This window comes from Bombyx mori, chromosome 6 (assembly GCF_030269925.1).
Source record: "Bombyx mori chromosome 6, ASM3026992v2".
Classification (NCBI taxonomy): Eukaryota; Metazoa; Arthropoda; class Insecta; order Lepidoptera; family Bombycidae; genus Bombyx; species Bombyx mori.
In genome coordinates, this window is record NC_085112.1 from 6,719,272 (window position 1) to 6,734,046 (window position 14,775).

The 14,775-nt window shown below is 36.0% G+C and overlaps 2 long non-coding RNA genes across 4 annotated transcripts; one reads left to right on the top strand and one right to left on the bottom strand.

The window, feature by feature from the left end:
* The first annotated feature begins 3,140 nt into the window (after positions 1–3,140).
* On the top strand, positions 3,141–4,567 carry LOC134199000 (uncharacterized). Of its 2 annotated transcripts, XR_009973314.1 has the most exons (3): positions 3,562–3,721; positions 3,805–4,052; positions 4,157–4,567. It is a non-coding gene; the product is annotated as an uncharacterized LOC134199000 (long non-coding RNA). The 2 variants fall into 2 exon arrangements; XR_009973313.1 differs by having other exon boundaries at positions 3,141–4,052.
* LOC134199001 (uncharacterized) lies at positions 4,565–5,883 on the bottom strand. 2 transcript variants are annotated; one of them, XR_009973315.1, is made up of 3 exons: positions 5,595–5,883; positions 5,201–5,352; positions 4,565–4,842 (listed from the first exon to the last, which is right to left on the bottom strand). It is a non-coding gene; the product is annotated as an uncharacterized LOC134199001 (long non-coding RNA). The 2 variants fall into 2 exon arrangements; XR_009973316.1 differs by having other exon boundaries at positions 4,565–5,352.
* Positions 5,884–14,775: the final 8,892 nt, after the last annotated feature.

The following is a 14,775-nucleotide window of genomic DNA, read 5'->3' on the forward strand; positions in this document are numbered from 1 at the left end:
TTGAGAATCGCTGTGTTCTTTGGTTATAGTTTTAATCTCGACTCTCTATCCATTACTATACCTACATTTAAATATTCAAACTCAGTCACCGGTGATCCAAAAGACTACCCGTATTTTCTATCCCATTAATACGTTGATTAGTGAACACTACGGGAGATTTAACGATTGCATTCAGCTTTGTAATTACACCTCTCCGCTAGCCACCGGGTTATAGCTTGAATTATAGGTGTACGTAATGGATTTTCAGCCGTTGTATTTATAATGTTAGTGCGGCGCCATTTATTTGTATTCCCAGCGGCTAAAGGTTTTGTTTTTAGTAGTCTTGATAAATTATCAGGAAAAGGTGTTTTATTTATAAATAAAGTGATACAAAAGGTCTTTTATTTATAAAATTTCACTAGTAATAAGAAACAGTAAGGTCCTGCACGTTCTAATATAATATTCAATTTTATATTACACAGTTATTACGGCACACGTTCTGTTCAATGGTTACCGACAACTAGACCACACAACATGAATACAGATCCCTACCTTAAGACTTCATGAGGTAAATATCCTCGGAAAAAAACCGGACCCTAACTAGACCGTGACATAAATTGATAACATATCTACCGGTGCAGGCTTACAATATACTCCAAATCCAGTAGATCAGGTGTGATATTTGTTGGATTCTCAATCCTTCTTTCAATAAACCTTTGATTAAGCCAATATGTTCATAACAGTACTGATTTTTTTCTGCCGTTTCGGTTTGAAGAGTGGAGCAGCCGTTGTACGTTAGAACTTAGATATAGAACTCATGTCTCAATATAGGCGGCGACATTTATATTGTTGGTGTATGGGCTACGGTAATTACTTAACAACAAGTGGACAGTGAGCTTGTCCGTCCATCTAAGCAATAAAAAAATCAAAAATAATGAAAGACTTTCACGATAAAGTATCAAGAATATGATCGAGTAATCAAATCAAAAAAATTATGGCTATTTAAACACGTGAGGCAGAAGTTTCATACACATTCATCATTTAAACGAAAACACTAGAATTCACTTTCACTTTATTTCTGAAATAGATAGGACAATGGTAGAGGGCGTGCCTCTGATACGCACTATACCAATAAAAATAGAGAAAACTGTTCTTAATAACATTACTATTCTGCGGTAATTGTGCTATTATCGCGTAAGTATGAACATGAAAGAGGCACTTGTCACTCAAAAGTTTTATGATGACAGATTGCACGATTCCTTTGCGGAAACGGTCCTCCTCCATGCTGCAACGACTCAGGGGAATTCCCAAAGCTAAAATCTACGCCAGATATCATTAAAAGCTGATCCTTCAACGATATATCAGATATGTCTATTCGGCATGTGTATAAAAGTATGCACATTTCAAATTGATTGAGGACAAATTTAGTTACTGTTGGTAACTACGAAGAAAAAATTAACCTCAAATTTGAAAAATATGTATAGTTCGTATATATTCTTGTAATAATTAATATGCTATATATAGTTACGTACGAGTGAGTGTACTATTTATAACAAAATTTATTGTTCCTGGTGTTTGGGAGAGATAACATTTATAGAGGGACGTCAGTACCTACACCCCAGCAATTAGGATGCTACAAACAAGGGGACTTAATACTTCACAGCATCTCAGTGACACGTTCCATATCTGTATTGACCAATCTTATTTCCAATTGATGAAATGAAATGAATTGTGTGCTATACTTGTGTAACTATATTTGAGACTTTAGAACTTATATCTCAAGGTGGGTGGCGCATTTACGTTGTAGATGTCTATGGGCTCTGGTAACCACTTAACACTAGGTGGGCTGTGAGCTCGTCCACCCATCTAAGCAATAAAAAATAAAGAAATAAAACGTGTAAAAAAATTATACATGTACCTACCTACCTACGTACCTACAGATATGTTGTTATGATTTTTTTCCTAAATTGAATCCGTGGATAAATATTAATTGTTTAATTTCATAAGGTTGATCGTGTGAACGAGCTCACGACCACCTTGATGGTAAATGGTTGCCGGAGCTCATAGACATCTCAACGTGAATACTTTCACCACGAAACAAGCCTAAATCTTAATGATATAGTATAACAGCTGCCTCACGCTTCTAATCATGCAATTAATTATTGAATAGGTCATTCAACCGGCGAATATTCCTGGACATACTTCACGTCTAAGACCTACATTATCAATCAGAATAAGTAAAACCGTGGTACGACATCTTCAGCCTTCGATTTAAGTCCTTATTTTCGTTTTATCCTTGACCGGGAATGTCTATTGACAGATTATATTGATGTAGGCTTTTCTTGCCCTTGGTAGTCTCATAAGTTTCTTACAGCTGCTCAACCCATGCCATTATAAAGTAAATAGATTCGAAAGGATATCTCTAAACCTTATAATTTAAGTGCATCGGTTATAAAGGTAAAATCAAATGAGTCCAAACATTTATCTTAGATCTCTTAATAATTAGACGTTATTGTATTTATCTAATATTTATATTATTATTATTACATTATTATTATTATTGTCAGCTATTTTGTGAACATACTATCAACGTCATACTGTAGTCTACAGGCTCGAGGCTTGAAGTAGGAGGATCCTGTGTATAAATAAAGTAAGTGAGCTTATCAGATATGGGCATTAACGTTATATTAAAACTAACGTTCACATCCAATCAAATCACCCGAGCACAAAAAAAATAAAAAACAAGATTATGAAATTATTGACCTTCAATTTAGTTGGTAAAAAACGAAACCAAGTGTAGCGTTTCTGCAGAAACACGGTTTTACAGCGGCACGGCTGAGACTGGCAGTCTAAACGAGAATATGTAAGTATGCGGATAATTTGAGATTCGAAGTTAGGTACCTACAACAAAAATACTGGGTAGGTACCTATAGATGACGAACAATCTATCGTTGTCATAATCAAAAAAGTTTGGGTATCATAATTTTATCAGTATACTATATACTATAATATACTAATATACTATAATAATATTTACTTACCATCACATAGTTACGAGAACCTTAGCCTAAGGTTACACTGCAGAGCATGAAAACTAAATCTAATACAGCGCCATCTAGTGTTACTAAGATTAAGCTGCACACAAAGACGGCTCAATATTAGATACCTTCGAAACATTTGATGATTGTAAATTCTCTAACGGCCGTTTTCAATAACGTATCTGAGTTTTCGGATAGATAGCTATCTCCGAATATCAGCAAGAGCGTATCTGTCCTTAGTTTGCGTTTCACAATCACGGATAAGTGCTATCTCTCTTTAACCAACAGTAGATAGCTTCTTCCCTCCGATTTATCCGAGCCTCTTGATACGTTTCGTTCTACTACAAATACGAAACAACATCAGGATCAAGACTTATTTTATTTTATTCTAAATTATAACTATAATTTAACCAGCATATTGTAGACTATCATAAACACATTTGTTTATAACAAAAAGTAATAAAAACATATGTAGATTTTTTTTTAATTGGACGTATTGCTATTGTTATCCTAGTCGAAATTATGAAACGAAACGTTTTGACAGTCCGTTTGCCAATAAGCAGTGATCAGTTTCTTTTGTTTGTTTTTCTATTGTTTACCTACTATATTAGATGATGACTTACCTCCAAAACGCTTTAAAACTTTTGTTTATAATTCTAAGTGTGTTTATAATTAAAGAGCTACAGTGAAATAAAATGAATTCTGTAAGTATCTATGAACTACATTGATAATAATAATTTTACTTTGAAAACTTTGAGTTCAAGTTTAGAAAATATATCTTTTTCAGTCAAGAAAGGCAGCACCCATGACAAAAGATGAGACGATGATTCTAGCAGAACTTGTGGCGGCGAACAAACATTTCAATAATAAGGCAACAAATGCCACAAACAATAAATTGAAGGAGCAGGCTTGGCAAACCCTTGTAAATGATTTTAATTCGTCGATTCGTCGTTTCCCACGAACTCCATCGCAGCTTCGACTAAAATGGGAAAACTTAAAGAACGCTACGGCAACATAAGAAACAACCTTAGTAAGGTTAGTATAATTAGTTGATTGTTTGTCTCTAATAACACATTGATAAACATGATTTTTTCTTCAGGTTGCCGTAGTATTTGAAATAATTATGCTCTTTGTTACAGGCTGGAGGTGGTAAGGATTGCAGATGAAATTTTGGATAAAGCATGCACATTGTTGTAGGTCACATATAATATTTTTAACACTTTTACAGCCAAGCGGAAACAAGATGGAAGAAAAGAAATGCAAGGCTAGCATAGGGACAATGCATTAGCAGAATATCTAATAGCAAAAAAGAGACTTGACTTGGAAAATAAAGAAAAGGAGATTGTTGTAGCAAAAGTTAAGTTAGATTTAGATAATTTAAAAAATTAAAAATTACTTAAAAGGAATATTAAATTTCATAAATTAAGTAGGCAATAATAATTTTATGTTAGATAGTTTTTTAAGTATATGTACAAATTCTAAATTAAATATCTTGCATGTACTAACTACCATGTAATTATCATTTTGGAAAATAAAAAATAGTCAAATTATCTTTGGAGTTTATTTTATAAATTATCTTTGGAAGCAATTATTTATAAGTACATAGTTGTATTTCAGATGTAAGTTTTGAAAAATTGTTACGAACAATTATATTATTTTCCTGTAATGTATCTGCGACTGAAATTTCTGATTCTAATTCTTCTAAATTCATACTTCTGACGATATTATGCAGCATGGCAGCTATAATAACAGGTTGCATATTTTCTAGTTTTAATCTACTTTTCAATGATATACAGGGAGTCTTCTTTTACAAACACCAATGCATCTGAAAATTATACATTATTCGCTTAAATTATTTTACAATACAGTATAACAAGCTCTTAACTAAAAAAAAAGATTACCTCTCTATAGTATTTCTTGTTTTAATATGTGATTCATTTTAAATCGTTCCGATTGAGTATGTGGGTTAATTAATCACGTTAAAAGATAGGGTTGTGGGGATAGCCTCTATCGGCAAGCAAATAGCAATTTCCAAGTCCACCTTGTTATCAATGTTCTCTTGATATGTAGATAATTTATTATAATAGTGTCATATTAAATTCATATAAACACCTAAATATATAATATAAATAAATAAAAATATAATAATAATATATAATAATAATAATATAAATAAGAAATACCTTTTCAATCGGAATGGTTAATTATAGTTGTATCATGAGTAGACCCAGGCCATCAAGCAACAACATTTTGAAACATCAATGATGCATTGCACACAAATTGCACATTCAAAATACTCTTTTTCTATTTCTAAATTCCTCTCCTATATTTGAATCTGTAACACAAATATAAAATGTAGAGGTATCAGTGTGTAATAAGAATGAAGGTAAATAGCCTACCAGGTTATTGTATTAGTATATGAATGTCATTTAGGGCACCATGGGAATCCAGCAGTATTATAGAATTCCTGTTGAGTGTGATTTTGTAACACAACAAAAATTAGGTATAATTTTGCTATTGCTATAAACAAATATAAGTTGTAATAACGAGTACTTTTATGGTTAAAATTTATCTTACCTTTTTGACGTTACACTCAAATATGGTCTCATTAAATTAATCAATTCATTCACAACACCTTTGCTCAGAAATCTATAGTCAAATTCGTAATTATTGATCTTCGCCATGTAATTCAGACGATCTTTATTTTCCTAACCATATGATATCGGCCTCACTATCACTATCTGCATCACAATCCATTATCATTTGAAATAATTCCATATCACTATCATCACTGCTACAATATGCCAATATGAAGAGAAACAATTATTAAATTATAGCGATTTACTTTCGAAAGATAAACATGTAACCGGCCAATTTTGACAGATAAGCGAATGCCCATACTAGAGATAGCGCCGCCTACCGGAGAGTTACTTAAAACTCATATTGAAACGGAAGTAAGCACGATTTGTATGAGCGTTCTATCTTTAGCAGGCTATCCGTCCTCCCGACGATGGATAGATAAATCCGATAGGAACTGCTGCCCGTCGATAGGTTATTGGAACGTAAGTAAGGACAAAAATATAGATTTGTCTATCTTTAGTAACCGAAACTAGGGATAGATAGGTTATTGAAAACGGCCGTAACAGAAAGATAAGCCTTAAAAAAAAACTCGTAATATAGAACTGAATTTACTGAAAGCGTGCGTCAGAAGATGTCGTAAGGCCTTATTAATAAACATCTAACATAAATAGTTACAACGCGTCCGCATTATTAATGGTTATTAGGTATTATATTGATAGACATCTTCAAACACAATCGAAAAAGACAAAATACAATGTTAAACAAAACTAATTATAAGAATACTTGGAGTTAATTGTGTGTAAAAACTTGTGTTTGAAGGTTCGTTACAGAAGATATAAAGAAAAATTAATTAATAAATAAAACTGATTTTGTTTATTAGAATTTTAGAATAGCGACATCTGTGATTAGTAATGCGCAACTACTTGCTATTTAAAATTTTTAATGATTACAGTGACATCTACTGGTAACAATAAATACCATGTCCACTGGACTGTGAAAAGTTATAAATTTTAATGTCAATTTACTGGAAAGAGCTAACATTACATTTGGTGCAACAGTGGATTTATATGGGATAAACAGAATTCCTTGTTGAATCTGATATTAATGTAAACCATCTTTCTCTAAGTAAGTCACAATAGTGCATATATGTATGCTCGGCTTGATATGAAATGAAATCATTTAGTCAGAACAATCAAACGAAAGCATTTATAAAAGTCAACATTTTAATATTAGCGCCATCTATTGTTAGAATCTGTCGCTAAATCTTTTGAAAAGTTTCAAAACATTAAAACAATTTAAATCTATGTAGTTTTTTTTTTATTGCGCTTTTAGATGAGCATACGGCCCACCTGATTATGAGTGATTACCGTCACCCATGGACGTCAGGAATGCCAGGGGTATAACCAAGCCTCTGCCTACTCTCTGTAATTTGAAGAACGGCATGTCATCGGGAAATACCGTAGAGGGGAGCTCATTCCAAAGCCGAATGGTAGGTAGGTATGTGGCATAAAAATCACTGAAGACATACAGTCGATGAACGCAGTGATTTTAGGAGCTATGGACGAACTCTGCTCCGGTGGCGGCGGTGCGATGGTAAAAATGAGATGATGGGATCATCTCAAACAGTTCCTCATGTTATGTTACGACGTCTGATCACCATCTTGGTCATGTAGTTAGTGACCTCACTATGTACGTAACAACTCATCACGTAAGCTCCATCACCTAAATAAATCCGTAAGGAGTTCAGTAGGACATGGCAGTTAAGCTTTTCTTTGGCTTCATTTTTTCCATGGCCCTTTGAGTTGTCCTATCACTATCGCTTTGCCGGGACGGAGGCCAGGATCTAAATTACATCGCCCCCTATTTTGTTTTAAACTTTTAACTTCTTAATACTTCGGTAACCGCCTTGGTCGTTAGCCAACGTAAACAAATAAATAAAAACTTACCTACATAAATTCGTGTAAAAAAGTGTCACTAATAAAAGCAACGAGAGTATTGTACTATTTTATTTGGGTCGTACAGTTATTCGTTGTTAACAAACAAAGAATAACTCAAAGGGTTACATTGGTATGGTCCGAATTTAGGATTTGCATTTAATTTACCGAAGGTAAAATTTACGTAAATTCATGCAACTATTAAGAATATTCTGTTTTTTTTATGATTGACGGATTACTGGTGGCCAGGAGGACTTTCCAGTTTCACCAGGACAGGTGGGCGAGTAAAGGCTCAGTCAGGAGGGGTGCAATTTGTTAACAGCTGCCCGAGCGCCTCCAAAGGAGACCTAACAACTCAAGAGTAGCTGCTTCGCGAATTAATCTACTACCGGATCGGAATTGCGACCCGCTAAAAAGATCCGGCGAGAAACTCAGCGAGCTGATGCATGGGTTAGGTTGCACGTCGAACTGTTTATCGAGTTCGATGAGTAGGATTACCGGGGTCCCTATGCCAGCTCCTAGTGTTAAAGCTGAAGGCGTCTAATGCAAGGGCTATTGGATCTGATGAATCCGCAAGGACGGGGCTTGTCCTCCATCCATTCCTAAGCTATGCACTTGATTGTGGTGAAGTGAAACTGACTACAGTTTTTTGCACTCTAGAGGAGAATCCAGAAAAGTGGCGCTCGAGTACTACTTTCATAAAAGTTATGTCAGTCACAGCAAAGTATTTACTGAGCTTTAATAAAAATGAAGTTCGGCCCTGGTTATGTTTACAACTCTATACAATCAGGCATCATAGACTATTATGCTCTGTACAATAGTGTCGTGATTAGGTGCAAACTAAACTATGATCAAATTTAAATGAGGCCTTCAGTCACGTTTCGATTTCGGTACAAGTCGAACACTCGCGAACACGAATGCGAATATTGTTTTGATTATTATTATTAGTTAGATTTAAAAGAATCTTAGATGTGCTGAAATTATAATAAACCCTTTAGGACGTTTGGATTAGTGTCAGCCACTTAATTTCAAATAGGTAACTATTGCAATTACTTCAAATCAATACAGTATTTTCTTTTGTTTTCTCCAGTTGTAGGCATAGTAAGAAATTACAATTATAAAAAATATGAAATGGTAATAGTAAATATGACATTAAATCATAAAAGTTATTTATTTATTTTCAAATCAAAATCATAACTAACATACTACAGCCATTATGGCCAATCATTGAAAGTTTTCCTAATTTTGTTTCCCTAAATGTATTTGTTTTTCATAAAAGTTGTAAGAAAATGTACCTTCAGCTGTAGGGACTCGTTACCTAAAGATAAGTGCAGTGTTTCTACTTTGTTTAAAACAATAGCAGAAAACTATTTTTCATCGTTATGGTAAGTTCAAATCTACCTTTAGCGTACCTTTCTAATGTTGAGGAGACCGTAACTCATATACTCCGCGTGCGGATATCTCGTAGGAGGTTCAACACCCTGCCTGAGAAAAAAAAGTAACAAAAGTCGTATAGTCTTGTCTCAGAAATTAAACAATCTCAGCAGGGTTAGCAGAAATAAGCAGGACGGTGTCACCAAGTCTTACAGGGTCACTCTAGAAGGACTCAGGGCGAATAGCAGAAAATGTAAGATAGGAAAATAGTAATAAAAAATGATAAGTAATAAATGAAAAATATTGGGGACGCCTACCTACTTACTCATTTTTATATGGTTATGGAAGTATCATGAAAATATGCTAATGTGTACATATTATGATAGTCTTCCTCGGGCATTAGATACTTTTTACCTACATTCCAATATTCCAATCAACTTTTTGTTTTCGGCAAAACGACTTTTAGAAATTATTTTTGTACTCTTGAAATTTAAATTTTTAAACTAATTTTGTTACCTACCTAATCTAAACAGAAATTAACTTTGAAATTGTCCTAAAAATATTTAAATATTACATTTGAACTCTATACATCCAATCAGAACGAATCATTTATCAAACTGTCACCTGGGTGCATTACTTTTTTCGCCGGCCATCATGAATTGCTAATATTATTGGCGCATGCGTATTCACACTGAAGAAAATATTGAATTAACAGCGAATGGGGACGCAGATTAGCGGCCGCCATTGCGAAGAGGGCGTAAACCTCGTGGGGATAGATGTCAAAACCTGTGGTCAAAATAAATGTGCCTAATGCACAATATTCTTTATTAGAAATGTTTAAAAAATGTGTAGAATTAGTAGTAATTGATTATTTTTTTTGTATAAGCCACATTTATTATGAGAATTTATTATTAATAGTTAGGTACAGATTAGAATTTATAAATCCGTTACATTAAAAATCAAAGATGATTATCTAATTTTCATAATGAAGGATTCACTCTCAAAAGGTTTTTTTGTATGATGGTTGCTCAACTTGTTCCATAATTGGACTTAGGGACTTATGAACTATTTATTATTCGAGCTGAAACCTGTAAATTCAAAGTGCTTGTGTCGTATCTAACATATACCTACCTACATAATATAAGTACACAATACACTCAATGGCTTTTTCTTTCATAATTCACTTTTTTTATTATCTAATCAAGTGGGTCAAGGCGTTTCCTGATCGTTATGACTTGCCCTTCTCCAAACGAGGCTTGTGGAGAGTATTTAACGGTAGGCAGCGACTTAGCTCTGCCCCTAGTATTGCTGACGTCACTCTCCATCAGGTGGGCCGTATGCTCATCTGCCTACAAGTGCAAAAAAATAAAAAAATGAATTCCAAGGAACATTATACGTACACTAGAAATCTTTAAAATTTTAAACTATAAGTACTTACTGATGGACTCTATGTTCAGGTCGTCGTGAAGGTCGACATTCGTGACGAGCCACGGGGCTCCGACGGCTATCCTGCAAAAACGGGATTGAATGATTTGAAGGGGTTTCAAGGTAGTGTGGGCCGCGTGAGCGAAAATGCATAGGTCATGACGGGACCTCACCTTTCAAACTAAAATGCATTACTGTTTCACGGCAGAAATAGACAGGGTGGTGATATCTACCCAGGCGGAGTCACAGGATGTCTTACGACCAGTAATTACGCAAATTATAATTTTGCGGGTTTGATTTTTACTACACGATGTTATTCCTTCACCGTGGAAGTCAATCGTGAACATTTGTTAAGTACGTATTTCATTAGAAAAATTTGTACTTGCCAGCGGGACTCGAACACTGGTGCATCGCTAGATACGTATGCAATGGACGTCTTATCCTTTAGGTCACGACGACTTCAATTAATTATTTTTTATTTAATTATGTACTTTACAAAATGTATGCATTTCAGTTGATTTACATACCTATACCTACTTACATTTTAAGTATCTAATAGGTATGTTGTAACCCAACCAGGCTCTCTATCATATGCCTCAAGAGGATATTTGAGTTCTTCGGTCACATTGTTGTGAAAATATTCAAAAATTGATTGTAACTGGCAAGATTGCAGGCAAAGGATCACATGGCCACAATCCAATACGCTGGTCTGACCAAATCCGCACCCCCTGGATACCACTGTCTACGGCCGAGAACAGAGGAAGATGGCGAAACATCATTCAAAGAAGGATAATAGGAAGAGATGGTCAAGACCCTCAGACATGAGGAATGCAACAGAGCAGACAGAGAGAAGCGGTATTTCACGCCTGGGCAGAGACTTGCGCTTTATAAAGCGCAGGTCCGGCCTCGCGTGGAGTACTGCTCTCACTTCTGGGCCGGGGCTCCCAAATACCAGCTACTTCCATTTGACTTCATATAGAAACGGGCTATTCGGATAGTCGATAGTCCCGCTCTCACGGATCGCTTGGAGCCTCTGGGTCTCCGGGGGGACTTCGGTTCTCTCAGTCGTTTATTCGGTTCTCTCTGTGGTAGGGAACCAATGCTCTACTAATTACGAATCACCATTGGTTGACTTGTAAAGATAGCCTTACGGCCTGGCCACGGGGATCGGCGGTGCGAACAGCGAAGCGGTGGGCGAGGCGACCATTCGCGCAGCACCGTTTGCAGGCCACGGGTACTCACGTTCGCCGCCGCGACTAGTAAGGAAGTCCGACAGCGAAATGTCTATATCGAAATTATCTCGATATTGCTTACAAATTAATAGTTTTTTGGTTCAGGACCTATTATTTGGAAAAGATTGTGAAGTACATGATTTGAATAAGAATCGGAGTATACCTATAGATGGAGAATTCCACAAGAAGTACGAGAAATACTTTGGGTGGCTAGACTTCCAAATAGCTGGTCTAGCTAGTATTTCAGCTATTTTATTTTTTTATTGCTTAGATGGGTGGACGAGCTCACAGCCCACCTTGTGTTAAGTGGTTACTGGAGCCCATAGACATCCACAACGTAAATGCGCCACCCACCTTGAGATATAAGTTCTAAGGTCTCAAGTATAGTTATAATGGCTGCCTCACCCTTCAAACCGAAACGCATTACTACTTCACGGCAGAAATAGGCAGGGTGGTAGTACCCACCCGTGTAGACTCACAAGAGGTCCTACCACCAGTAATTACGCAAATTATTATTTTGAAGATTTCATTTTTATCACACGATGTTATTCCTTCACCGTGGAAATCAATCGTGAACGTTGAGTGTTGTTGAGTACGTATTTCATTACAAAAATTGGTACCCGCCTGATATTCGAACACCGGTGCATCGCTCAACACGATTGCACCGGACGTCCGTTAGGCCACGACGACTTTAAAAATATAAAATAAAAAATAAATAAAAAATATAAAAATTTCGGCGTTAATTTTTCGCGGCGAAAACAACTAAACTCATTTAATCACTGCACTATTCGCCGCGACTACCGCTCGACTCCGTGGCTCGCGCCGTCCGTATTCATGCATTTGTTTTGCTCGCCCGCCGCATCGCGCGATTCGCTCGGTACATTTCGCCGGTCGCTTCGCCGGTCGCCGGTGCGCGTGGCTTGTTAGGTACATTTCTATGCGCTTGTTTTAGTCGCTAGACGCTTCGCCGTTCGCACCGCGCGAATATTCGCATCGGCGAATGTCCCGTGGCCAGGCTGTTAGGCATTTAGTTCGTCGATCTACACTAATGTGCATGAAGTGTAAGAAAGAAAGAAAATTATTACACAACCGCGTTACTTTGATTAGAAAAAATATGTACACATCTACTCAAATTAGCTTTCCAGGTCGATCCTTGTGAATGTCGCAAGACTCTTATCCACGGATGCGAATGCGAATGTAGAGTTAATTCTTAAGAGATACAAAATTTGTGTTGACAAGCAGAATAGATGATTTTTTTTATCAATATTACTTGCAAAAAATTAGAGTTAACGTACTCGGCAATAAAGAAGAGCGTTACAATGCACATTTATTGATAATTTGACTTGAAATCTCAAGGCGGGCGACATGAACTCGTTCTGATACGAATATCTGTTAGCTCTGATAATCGTCTAACAAAATAAAGACTGTTTTTTTTATTATTAAGATGGGTGAACGAACCCACGACCCACCTGATTTTAGTTTGGAGCCCATAGACCTCAACAACGTAAATATTGCTATCCACCTTGAGACGTGAGTTCTAAGTCTCAGTTTTACAATTCAACGGCTGCTATTCTCTCCAAACCGAAACGCATTACTACTTGACGAAACAATAGGCGGGGTGTTGGTATGTACCCGTGCGACCTTACAAGATACCCTACTACCCGTAATTTACGTAATTTATATTTTTTGCGGGCTTAATATTTATTACATGTCAATCCTTCATCGTACAAGTAATATTTAAAGAACGTATTTCAGTAGAAAATATTGGTAACTGTCTGCGGAATTCAAACACCAGTACAGTCGCATTACTAGATACGAATGCACCGGGAGTCTTTGCACCACAAAAATGTATATATGGTGTTCATGTCTTCTATAAATAAATACCAACGTAGGCATCAGGATATCTCTCATCTAAGTCCGGGCTTTCCTTTTTAATGTATTAGACATTGTTCCATGAGGTCATAATACGCAAAGGAATACCTAAGGCGGTTTTATGTGTGCACACTTTTTATCGTGGCCGACGCTATGGCTTTTTTATTTTTATTACGAACGTGCCCATCTGCAGCCGTCTACTTCAATTATTTATTATAGCTCTATAAAACCATACATCTAATAAGAATATACGTACTGTATATTTATCAGGGTAGTTCTATTTTTTTTGTCAGTTACTTTCGAGAATAATATGATTTAAAAATCAAGCACAGTAATTTTCTTTTAGTACTTTTTCTTCCCTACCTAAGCTGGTAGCTTTGCGAGGCTCTGCGAGCGTATCCAAACGCGTAGGTGAGCTCATGGGGATCTAACCAGAGGACGTTGCTAACACTAGCCCTAGCAAGAGCAGTGCTCCGCAGAACCTACCACCGGATCGGAAACGCAACCCACTGAGAACTTCTTATAGCAATCTTATATAAGCTTAGAAGAATTATATTAAACCAGAGCCTAGATCTACACATGATAGCACCAATAATCCATATTTAAGGTGTAAGTCCTAATTTCAGGAATAAAATGTACGTTATTCATGAAAACTGAACGCATAATTGCTTCGCCGCAGAAATAATTAGAATTGTGGTATCCACCTATACGTGCTCACAATGCATTCTACCACCACCAATAGCTACTCATAATAACTTTGTGTTTAATCTGTGATACCTACTGCTACGAACGGTTGGTGGGTTGTTTGACTCGAGAAAACCACGATTGTGTACTTCTATGGCCTTGATGATCTAATATAAACTATACTTCTATACTAATATTATACAGAGGAAAGATTTGTTTGTTTGTTTGTTTCGAATAGGCTCCGAAACTACTGGACCGATTTGAAAAATTCTTTTTCCATTAGAAGCTGACATTGTCCCTGATGAACATAGGCTACTTTTTTAAAAAAAATATATTTTTTTTTTTTTTGTTTCATGTGTGTTTTAATGTTTCCGAAGCGAAGCGAGGGCGGGTCGCTAGTTCAATAATATGTACGTACGTAAAGTTCAAAGATCCGCGGTTTTGTGTGTTAATGTCGAAAAACCATGTGGACTGTTTCCACGGAAGCAAGACCTGTAATTAATATTACCTATATAGCGACGTTTAAAAGCTACTTATCTATCAATACAAAATGATCAAAACAATTCCGCGTATGTAAGTAGGTAGATACATAGAAAATACAATATACACCGAAGACCTTTGTAATTGAAGTATAGTCTCAAACATTATCATCATTTG